At 42.1% G+C, this 12,218-nt stretch overlaps 1 protein-coding gene across 1 annotated transcript in view; it reads left to right on the forward strand.

The window, feature by feature from the left end:
* The window catches only part of mstnb (myostatin b), a 3,817-nt gene extending 3,002 nt beyond the window's left edge, over positions 1-815 (forward strand). The window contains exon 3 of the mRNA XM_027171347.2: positions 1-815. This exon is cut by the window's left edge and continues 560 nt beyond it. The gene's annotated coding sequence lies outside the window, so the exon portion shown is untranslated.
* The last annotated feature ends 11,403 nt before the right edge of the window (positions 816-12,218 follow it).

A 12,218-nucleotide genomic window follows, 5' to 3' on the forward strand; every position in this document is an offset into this window, starting at 1 on the left:
GTTTACGCTAAATCTGCATCTTGGGGTCAGAGATCACATGGACGTACTGAAGGAATGTAATGCCGGTTCGACACGGAGAAATGGACAACAAATGTCTTTTACACAATGCTCATAGTACAAAAAACACACACACGTATTAAACAAACACGCTCGACAATATCCGTTTAGTTCTGTTCTCACTCCAAACAGCTGCCTAAAAATCGATTGTTTTTTAAGTTAACTATCCAAGAGCAACAGAGAGGGACTCAAGAACACTTTAAGAAAAAAAAAAAAAAAGAAAGAAAAGCTTGAAAACTTGTCTAAAGATTTTAGGCAACCTGATGCAAGTCTTCATTTTACGATAATAACAACAACAACACACCAGTTAATTGTATCTCATTTCACTATTCAACTGCTTGAACCTGCCCTATACACTTGAACTATTATTATATAAATAAGCATTACTGGACAGAAGGACTTGAACCAGAGGCACTTTGAATGCAGTCTACATGTTGAAATGTGTGAAAGACAGAGATTTTTCAGTAAGTATGTGTGAATGTTAATACCATATCACTTACTCTCTGTCTTCAAACCACAGTTTGCACTATGGCAGACCAATAGAACGAATTGGTTGCTAAAAATAAAAAAAAAAATGTTGTAAAAACTGATTTTGATATATGTTTGCTAATTGCATTGTATACATGCCATTTTTCCTTTAACGATCACATTTTTTTAACCTCTGTTATAGTTCCATGTATAAGACAACACGATAGCAAAAGAAAGTGTACGATATCGAGTCTATGTAGCTGTTCATACAAATAAAGGTGCTTGCTTTATGTTTAGCTGTATTATTTCAAATAACATGCATACAGACAGGACGCTAGCAAAAGGTATTTTAATGGCGGATATGTGCCTGAGCGTAGACGTCACGTGACGTTTAATCACATGTTGTGGATTAAAATTCAGATGTGAGGCATCTAAGAGCTTAATGATGAAAGATAGAGCATTCAGGCTGTGATGTCAACCTTGGCATGGGTGAAGATTGAAGGAGCTTTTGGCATGGGAAAATAAGAAATTCAAGCTGTACAACTTCACAGTTGAACTCTGACTCAACACCGGTTCAGTGGGTGCCTTTGAGAAGTTGCATGCTTGGGCTAAATGATGCTTTGGTCTTTCTGAAAAGAAAAAAACTTGTTGAATCGTTCTCACGCAAACCTATGCTTTTATAGCTTGTTATTGGACTGAGACTTTCTGTTATGTAAGTCCAACTTAACAACAAAAAAATTGCAGTCAGGCCTTAACAGACCCGGAGTTCGAGAAAAAGGCCCAGTGCGTGAATGTTTTGACAGCGGGGCTAATTGGAGCAGGTCCTCACTTCCGACCAGAAGAGGGCGAACCGAGCACTGCTGAGATCTGCTTCCTTTCCTGCTGAGAGCTGGACGCATGCCGAAGGCAACCAGGTGGGACGTGCAAAGAAGTGAACAGAGGGTTGTGAGAGATTAAAGATCCTGGAGCAATAACACTGCACTCAACAGTTTCTGCTGACATAATACATTTGGATACCACTGTTGTGTCTTTGTTAAGCCTTGTTCTGTTTATGCATAAGCATGAAAGCTTTGGGATTCAGTCGAGGCTTTTAGTATTTATTTGTGTTTGTTTCCTACTGATTTATTTGCAAATAATTCTCAACAACAGAAGGCTTCTTTCTTTCTTTCTTTCTTTCTTTCTTTCTTTCTTTCTTTCTTTCTTTCTTTCTTTCTTTCTTTCTTTCTTTCTTTTTAACTAGTTTACCTCCCACCTTTTTTTTGTGGACACATGCCATCAGTAACAACTCGATTCAAACCCAGTTACTTCTTTTTTTTCTGTTTCAGTTCTCTGATGTGTCTCAGTGTACTTGTTGCAATACAATTACATGTTTCTACAACATATCCTCAATGACGCTCTCCATTTTCACCAGTGAACGTGACACAAGCACTTATAATGTGCATTTATAATCCGTTTACAACTGTAGTTTTGTGTGACCACTGGGTTTTATGTACTTTTTGAACGTGACCATCTTCAAATTTGCCTTGCTATCCTTAATGGCCCCAGTTGGAGCACGAGAGTTAAATAACTACAACAAAATGAATCATAGATGAGCATGTGATTCAAAATGAGGCATGATTGGCTTTTGTATAACCTACAGGTTAAATCATGTTTATTCAAGAAAATCAAGAGAGAGTCAAAAAGCTTTTATTGTCATTTCAACTATGTGTAGCTGAAGCAGGTGAGACGTTACACAAAGACGATACACAAAATCAATCCTGACCAGATTATATACTTTATATTCTACAGTACGTGTGCAAAAATATGCTCAAGGAATGAACACTTAATATACCAGCAGCAGTTCTATGAGGTATTGTAATGAGTTGTGCACTGAATGTGTGAAGAGCAAAATCAGTGTACAGAACAGCATGTAAACATATTGGATGAGTGTGCATTTGGTGCAGATCTGTGCATTCCACACAGGAGAGTTTGTGTGTGTGTGTGTGTGTGTGTGTGTGTGTGTGTGTGTGTGTGTGTGTGTGTGTGTGTGTGTGTGTGTGTGTGTGTGTGTGTGTGTGTGTGTGAGAGAGAGAGAGAGCTCGGTACACTTCAGTTCAGTTCAGTTATTGATGAGTGAAGCTGATCTGAAGCTGCTATCTGATGACAGAAGCTGTTACACAGTCTGGTCATAAAGGCCTGAACGCTTCTTCGGTACCTTTTTCCTGATGGCAGGAGGGTGAAGTGTGTGTGTGTGTGTGTGTGTGTGTGTGTGTGTGTGTGTGTGTGTGTGTGTGTGTGTGTGTGTGTGTGTGTGTGTGTGAGGGGTGTGTGGGTGGTAAAGAGTGTGTGTGAGGTGGTGTGGGTTGTGACGAGTGTGTGTGAGGGGTGTGTGGGGTGAAGAGTGTGTGAGTGGTGTGTGTGGGGTGAAGAGTGTGTGAGGGGGGTGTGGGTGGTGAAGAGTGTGTGTGAGGGGTGTATGAGTGGTGAAGAGTTTGTGTGCGAGGGTTTGGGTGGTGAAGAGTGTGAGAGGGTGTGGGTGGTGAAGAGTGTGAGAGGGTGAGGGTGGTGAAGAGTGTGTGGGGGTGTGTGTGGGGTGAAGAGTGTGTGAGGGTGGTGAAGAGTGTGTGTGAGGGGTGTGTGGGTGGTGAAGAGTGTGTGAGCGGGGTGTGAGTGGTGAAGAGTGTGTGTGAGGGGTGTGTGGGTGGTGGAGTGTGTGTGAGCGGGGTGTGAGTGGTGAAGAGTGTGTGTGAGGGGTGTGTGGGTGGTGGAGTGTGTGAGGGGGATGTGTGTGTGGTGAAGAGTGTGTGTGTGAGTGGGGTGTGGGTGGTGAAGAGTGTGTGTGTGAGTGGGGTGTGGGTGGTGAAGAGTGTGTGTGAGGGGTGTGGGTGATGAAGAGTGTGTGTGAGGGGTGTGGGTGGTGAAGAGTGTGTGTGAGTGGGGTGTGGGTGGTGAAGAGTGTGTGTGAGGGGTGTGGGTGGTGAAGAGTGTGTGTGAGGGGTGTGGGTGGTGAAGAGTGTGTGTGAGGGGTGTGTGGGGTCATCCACAATGCTGTTGGCTTTGCGGATGCAGCATGTGGTGTAAATGTCAGTGATAAAAGGAAGAGAGACTCCAGTGATCTTCTCAGCTGTCCTCACTATCTGCTGCAGGGTCTTGCGATGGTGCAGTTCCCAAACCAGACAGTGATGCAGCTGCTCTCAATGGTCTCTCTGTAGAATGTAGTCAGGATAGTTAGAAGCAGATGGGTTTTTCTCAGCCTTGGTAGGAAGTAGAGACACTGCTGGGCTTTTTCAGTGATGGAGCTGGTGTTGAGTGACCAGGTGAGGTTCTCCGCCAGATGAACACCAAGGAATTTGGTGCTCTTGACGATCTCTACAGGTGATCCATCGATGCTCAGTGGAGAGTGGTCACTCTGTGCTCTCCTGAAGTCAACCATCTCTTTAGTTTTATCAACATTCAGAAACAGGTTGTTGGCTCTACACCAGGCAGTTATCAGTTTCACCCCCTCTCTGTATGCTGACTCATCATTCATGCTGATGAGACCCACCACGGTCATGTCATTGGAGAACTTGATGATGTGATTCAAACTTTGCATTAGTAAACAGTCGTGAGTCAGCAGAGTAACAGCAGTGGACTGAGCACACAGCCCTGAGGGGCCCCAGTGTTCAGTGTGGTGGTGCTGGACATGCTGTTCCCGATCCGGACTGAATGACAACTTTCACTCTCACTCCCTGATATGTGCCAGATATGTTGTCGAGTTCAGCAGACTTCCTTGTGTTAACTCTACATGGAGTTCTCCTCACCTCGGCCGTGGTTAGACAGAGAACCTGGTCGTTGGGGGAGGGATGGTCTTTCTTGCTACTACATTGTTCTGCACCTTAAACCGGGCATTGAAGTCATTCTGTGCATCTGGGAGGTCTCAGGCAGGTGAAGCCATTTTGTAGTTTGTGATCGCCTGGTTGCCTTGCCACATACACCAGGTGTCTCCACTGTGCTGGAAGTGGCTGTGGATTCCCTGAGTGTGTGCACGCCTTGCTTCTCATTGCTCGGGACAGTTTGGCCCTTGCTTTTCTTAAGGCGGTCCTGTGACCTGCTCTGAAAACTAAGTCTCTAGACTTCAGCAGCGCACGCACCTTAGCAGTCATCCACGGCTTCTGGTTGGAGCGTGTAGTGATGGTCTTGGAGATGGTCACGTCATCAATGGACTTGCCGATGTAGCAGGTCACTGATGCTGTGTACTCCTCCAAGTTGACTGAATCGCCGTTGATCGTAGCCTCACTGAGGATGATCCAGTTAGTGCACTCAAAACAGTCCTGAAAAGCAGTGGTGGCTCCTGCAGGCCAGGTTTTCCCCTGCTTCAGAACCAGTTTAGAGCGTCTGACGAGTGGTCTGTATGTCGGAATTAGCATAACAGAGACGAGAGCGGGGCTCCGCGCCATATGGACGCACCAGGGATGTTTGTGTAAACGGGATCCAGCATGTTTTCCCCTCTCGTTACAAAGTCCACATACAGATAGAATTTAGGAAGCACTGATTTGAGACCTGCATGATTGAAATCTCTGGCGATAATAAACAGTCTGTCCGGGTAAGCATACTGCAGATTGCTAATAGCTCCACAGAGTTCACAGAGAGCCTTCTTAGCATTAGTCCTGGGTGGAATGTACACTCTGACAATGAAATTCATTCGGGCTAGTCTTTATTAAAACGTAAATCCTGCTACTGTGTACCAACAAAACTGGAATTTTTGCAAGGTCCACTACAGTAAGAATGATTTTGCCCCAGTGATCACCGTGCTGCTGTAATAATATATTCGTCAGACAGTCGCAACAATAACTCTGTGGCTCTTTCATGACCAGTAACGATTTCAGAGTAGAGAAAGTTTAGTAATCCATTCTCATCACCTCTCATGTCCCCCTCTGGTTCTGAAAATTCTCAGATCACCTGTGCAAGAAATTCATAGAAAAGAGATAAATAAGTTCCACAGGGACTCAGGGAGATCATGAGTTGAAATCCCAGCACTGCCTAGCTAGCACCATTACTCCCCTGGGTTTAAAAGTGTTAAGTGTTTTGTTTAAGGCTTGATCCAATTTCCTAACAAGCTGAGATGTGAATAGAAAAAAATCCTGCTTTATTGTGTTAATACAGGCTTTTATTTTGTATTCAAAACTTTAACAGGAGGCACAACCAAATGGTGCAATGTTAATATAACATAGGCGCACCATTTGAAGGAAGACATCTTGCTTGTTACCGGAGAAGTTTAAGATCCACACCAAACATGTATTATCTTAAAACTCCAGTATTGTATATTCCTGTTGTCAAGCTCCTCTTCATCAAACCCCTTGTGTCATCATCTGATGGACAATTTTACACAATAAGCAGTGTAACGACTACAGAAAGATGTTCTTCTAGCAACAAGCAAGGAATATTTTATATTTTATTAGCAAGGAATAGGATTTTATCCCTTTGTTTACGTTCACATTACCTTTGTCAAGACGCCAACTCCATGATCAAGACATTAGGGTTAGGCTTAATTATCGTAAATCAACCCTAAGCCTATCATAACTCCAGACTCCAGAATCAGTTTGATTGATTTGTTTTTCTTTTGCTTCTTCCTTGTTCCCTCTTGTGACAGTTAAAAACAAGTAGACACTATAAACAAGAACAGCAATGATTTGGTTGAGTGTTGTTACATCTGCCATAGTGAAGGCTGAGTTTTGGCTGCCAGCACATTCCAAGACTCACAGGTGAGGAAGTTAGTGTGCAAAAATGGGAAGGTGGAACGCTCCTGAGTCTTCCAGGATGGATTGCAGGGAAACATGTAGCTGAAGATCCAGCATATGTCAATATCCATCACGAAGAGTTAAAGGGAAAAATGAGTGCTCACTTAATCCGACAGATGGAGAAGCATTTGCTTTAATGAGTTAAAGGCATGACACATCAAATTCAGTGTAATAGGACTAGAACAGTATAAGAGTTTTATTTTTATTTTGTGTTCGTCAGGCTTCCGTATCAGCTGGTAAGCAGCACTTACTGTACCACATGCACTGCAAGGCAAAATGCTTTTTCTTGAGAACATCTCACAAAATGCAGGACACTCCCACGATCTTCATGGTCTACCACGTCTTCATGGATCTCACTTTGTGCAAATGGGCATTGTTATGCTGGAACATGTTTGGGCCTATTAGTTACAGTGAATATAATCTGTAAATCTACAGAATCCACATACATTCTCTGCAATCGTGTGCTTTAAACATTATGGCAACAGAGAACTTATGGTCATATAGTGTAGATATTAATCTGACCTGAAAACCGTTTGGATCGATATAATGGTTTAAAAAGTAATATACTGTAAATGTTGTAGATAAGAGGTCTTATAATCTGATCATAGTGTATAGCCTTGTAAACCTCTATAGGATCAAAACATACCCATCGTCATGTCTACGGACATAGCTTCACTTGTCCTTGGGACCTACTGTACTAGATTCTCTACTTGTGGATGGTCCTAAATGAATTACCTTAAGACTTCTCAACAATTAGCCTAAGTCTCACTATTGCTTCAGTCTTTACTCTCACCTGGATGTTGTAGATTTATATGTAAAGTCTGTAAACATGAACATTGTTTTGTGTTTATTCCAGAATTCAGTACTGTTTGTCTTTACTCTTCTACACCTGTATAATGTAATGATTTATTATTCCACTATCCTGGGTCAAAGTAAAAAATTTGTAATGTCCGCAACACTTTTTAAGCTCCCATCTTTATTAATTAATTAAAAAGCAACGTTTCGACCCTGTTGGGTCTTCTTCAGGCGAATGAAGCACATTTGTCAAAAAAGGGGGGGATATATAGGCCTTGCAATCAACTGACCCACCCTATGATATCAATTAACTTAATTGGGTCTAAACAAGCCTAATAACCTCCACTCCTGGGTCAACCAGAAGAGAATAGGTTTGGAATGTAGGTTGTCTCTGTCTTGCTTATTTGGGATTTACCTCAGAACTTCACTAAAGTTGCTTTGTGACAATGTCTAAAAACATAGATTGGGTTTTTAAAAGGACGATGATCCGAACTTACTGCAAGACCAAAACAGAAAGGGTTAATAAAACACCACAAAATCAGTGCTTCCACATGGACAACTCTTTTCGCATTAAGACATCACTTAACGTAACTGTCAGACTGTTTTTTTTTAAATTGATATGTTTTATATTGCATAAACAAATATACGTTGTTCTCATTTTAATGTAATTCAGGAGCCTAATGTACCATACAATTTGCAATGTAGTAATCACCTCTCTAACCAAGGGAGGCATGATTTAAGACCCGGCTGTATTTCTCTAGTAGTAAGTTCTAGTATGATCCAAAGTAAGCAATGAAATGTAATAAAAAACTGTACGCCTCAGGCCACAGGACACAGACACAAGTCTGCTGATGGCTGGCTGTCAGTGCTGCTGATCGATTTAGCCAGTGTGTCCATACCACTTGTTTTTTCACTTAGCAAGAAAACTGTGTTTCTCTCCCTCTCCCACTCTCCCAACAACATATTGACCCTTGTGAGACCCCTTGATGAATTGCACCATAAAGCTTCCGGATGTTTGTGAATGGGGACGGTGAGGTGTCCTGGTTTAGTGATATGCACCTCGAGATTGCATTAAGGGTTGGAATGAGTCATTCAGAAAAATTTTTGTCCATAAGCTCAAGTTCATTTACAAGCCTCGTTAATGACCGAAGTGGAAAAAAAGGTCCAGGGCAATAAACCACAAGCGTCCCGCTGGGCCAGTGACTGACAGTGATGGAGGATAGATGCATCTCAGAGGACACAAAGAGATGCCTGGATCGTTTGGAAAAAACAGCAAGTTGTCCACACCTTTGTCATTACTACGCCTGTCAGACAGCAGGATGCGCAGGATGTGTCTTGTCATATGGTGAATCAGTTTTGTTGCATTATTGGAAATTATAATGAGAACTCAAGGCAATTAAACTTTTTTAAAGGACATCTACCCAAATAACGTCTGGAAATTTTATAAAATGTTGCACGTGTTTTTCAGATGATAGTTAAATATCAGTCAAAAACCACTGAATGTGTGTTAAACATGTTAAGGTTTTAAGATATTAATTATCACTGTAATTAAAGGACATTTTGGTCTTTACAATGAACGTTTTACGGTTAACTTCAATATTTATTTTCTAATTAAATTTTTAATTGGATTTTCTCGGTTATGCTTCCGTCATTGACATTGCTTCTGTCGTATAGGTTAACGGTTCCTTATGAGTACCTGGTGAAAGTGCTGCAATGGGATTTGATGAAGCAGGACTTTAGTCTTTTAGTCTGTCAGCTCTCACTTGTTTGTACACTCTGTTCAAACAGGATCAGCATCCAAATCTTTAACTTTCATGCTGACACCATCAGCAACCCATCTCCAGTCCTTTATTTTTGCTGTACACTCAAGACATATTGATTTATGATCAAAGGATGAATATGACACAAAGAACTGGATAGTCTTTAACTAAATAAAATATTTGGTAGCAGTTTCCTTGCTGGGGGGCACGGTGACTTAGTAGTTAGCACGTTCGCCTCACACCTCCAGGGTTGGGGGTTCGATTCCCGCCTCCGCCTTGTGTGTGCGGAGCTTGCATGTTCTCCCCGTGCCTCGGGGGTTTCCTCCGGGTACTCCGGTTTCCTCCCCCGGTCCAAAGACATGCATGGTAGGGTGATTGGCATCTCTGGAAAATTGTCCGTAGTGTGTGTGTGTGTGAGTGAATGAGAGTGTGTGTGTGTGCCCTGTGATGTGTTGGCACTCCGTTCAGGGTGTATCCTGCCTCGATGCCCGATGACGCCTGAGATTTCCTTGCTTGAAATAACTACATCAAGCTGGTGATCACCAAACTGTTCTTTTGTGATGACTTTCCAGGCTTATAGTACAGTCTCTTCTTCTGGAGGAGAAATGCATTGAGTTCCTCATCAATAAAGTTTAGTGAGACTCTTCAAGAAGTGGCAATGCAAGCCCAAGCCATGACACTACCACCGTCATGCTTTACAAAGGAGCTTGTATGTTTTGGATCCTGAGCAAAACCTTTCTTTCTCCAGAGTTTGGCCTTTCCATAACATTGGTATATATAAAACTATATCGCTTCCAGAACCATTGTGGTTTATCTCTGTACTTTTGTGCAAATTCAATTCCGCCATTCAGATTCCTACCGCTGATGACCGATATACATCTTGTGATATGGCCTGTTAGCAGTGTTGTATAAAGTATTAGAAAGCAATACTCGAGTAAAAGTACAAGTATCATACTAGAAAAAGACTTTGGTAGAAGTGAAAGTCACCTTTTATATTAAATAAAAGAATATTACAAAGTAAAAGTCTTAAAGTATCTCATATTTACTGTACTTAAGTATAAAAAGTCATTTTCTGATATTTAATGTACTTAGGTATTTGAAGTAAAAGTAAAAAGTTAAATTTCAGTGACTTTTGGTAGGCATAAGAGACATTTGATTCGGTAGGAAGAATCTTTCATTCCAACGTACAGAAACATTTCTTGCAAATACGACCACGGGTGTATAACGTTATCTTCTTCACCCTGTTCACCACTATCATCGGGGTGGTCGTCTACGATAGGGGCGGCCAACCCGCGGCTCCCGAGCCACATGCGGCTCTTTGCCCAGTTTCACGCGGCTCGTACGTTCATATTGAAGTTTGTATTTGTGTCTTTTTATTGTGTGTGTTCGCTTCGCTTGAGTTCAATACGGTATTTTCATCAAACGCGCATGTGAGTGGGATGAAAACACCTCAAAGTTTCCCAGTAGGGGCAAAATCATTTGAGTAAACAATTTGTGTCAAGTTCGCTCTCAAAATGGCAGGAGGAAAAAAGGTGTGATGTGTCATCATGTGTGCCCATGTGTATGATGTGGCTCTTTGCGGTAACACAGTAAAAAATGTGGCTCTTCTCTCTGACCGGTTGGCCACCCCTGGTCTACGATAACGGGAGGTCCTCCAGCAGATGCTTCCATGGCGGTTTCAGTTGTGCTTCCGCCTCCTTTTGGCAACATTACGCTGAAATAGAGCGTGCGGAGCTGCATAATGTAATCTAGGAGCAGTGATTCGCCAAACCTCCCTTATTACAGTCACACACATTTCTTCTGATTTTATTTTGTAGAAAATCCAGATTTTGTTAATTGATGCCTTGAGCAGAAATATTAGTTTCTAATCTATTGTTTCAGGATCTCCAACATATAATCTGACGTACAGTAGAGAACGTGTTATTACGGTCGGGTTAAACACTTCAGGTATGATTTTTATTCGATTACGTCATACAAACAAAAGAAAAATGCTGAAATGTCTCAAATGGTGCAACAGAAAAGTGTTTACATCCAGAGATGAAGACTAAAGACTAAATTAGATAGAAAATCTGGGATTTTTAAGTATATAAATAAAATCAGTCTTAAGTATATATCTGCTGTAATCCCACTGCAATGTATCACAGGTTTTTTTGGCCTACAGTAATGGTAACTTCATCACATAGACCAATGAGCACTGCACTTAAGTGGCTTAAGTAAAGTAAAGTCTGTTCTCAGTGCTCAACCTGATACCCATGTCCGGCTTCTCTATCTCAATCAGGGATTTAACTTGTTTCACAATGACGTCACTGCTGAGTCACACAGTTCTCTTGTCCAAAATCAGGCAGGATTAAATCTGATGCCTTACCTACAGTATGAGAAACATCTAAAGTCGGTCATCTACATTTAAGGAGTCAAAAATAATTAAGAAATAGATCCTGTTGGGGAAACGTTATTCAGCAGAATACGTTTACACTTGTACTAAACCGGGCCCATTGGGGCTATCATCTTCAGAGCTTCAGCTTACAACAGCTGAACATGGTCGGTGCACCGATAATCGCCAGACCACACATAGTACTTAATGCCACATATACTGTATACAAGTAGATTTTAAAATAGTGACATGTTGCTTACATAAAATAATGTAATTAGGTAGCAAACATATAACACATCACTGTAATTCCTCTTAATAAGGATAAGCATACATAAAACTTTTCTTTATAGATAGAAATCAACTGATCTACCTGAATGTAACCGACTGTCTTAAGTGCCTGCTGCGTTTTGATTGATTCATTTGGTTTTAAATCACCTTCCGTCCTAAAGTACGTTTAAAACCTGTGTGCACAGTAGCCTCTCCGGATGGTGCGCCCCATGTACAGTAGCTGTATGGACAACTGTGTAAAGTATTACATTAGTTCATAATCCCTGTCCCCTGGTGGTAGAAGTGCTACAGCACACATGCCAGATTTGCACACAGGCTTGCTTCACCTCTACTCTACCATCTCTACCAGTTACTCAGTGACGTGACGTGACGTGACGTGACATACGGCTAAGTATAGTGACCCATACTCAGAATTCGTTCTCTGCATTTAACTCATCCAAAGTGCACACACACACACCGTGAACACACACCATGAACACACACCGTGTACACCCACCCGGAGCAGTGGGCAGCCATTTATGCTGCGACGCCAGGGGAGCAGTCGGGGGGGGTTCGGTGCTTTGCTCAAGGGCACCTCAGTCGTGGTATTGCCGGCCTGAGACTCGAACCCCCAACCTTAGGGTTAGGAGTCAAACTCTCTAACCATTAGGACACGACTTCCCCCTTTATTCCCCCTTACCAAGACTGAGACCTTTATTAATAAATGTCACCTGACAGATAGTC

This window comes from Tachysurus fulvidraco, chromosome 6 (assembly GCF_022655615.1).
Source record: "Tachysurus fulvidraco isolate hzauxx_2018 chromosome 6, HZAU_PFXX_2.0, whole genome shotgun sequence".
Taxonomy (NCBI): Eukaryota; Metazoa; Chordata; class Actinopteri; order Siluriformes; family Bagridae; genus Tachysurus; species Tachysurus fulvidraco.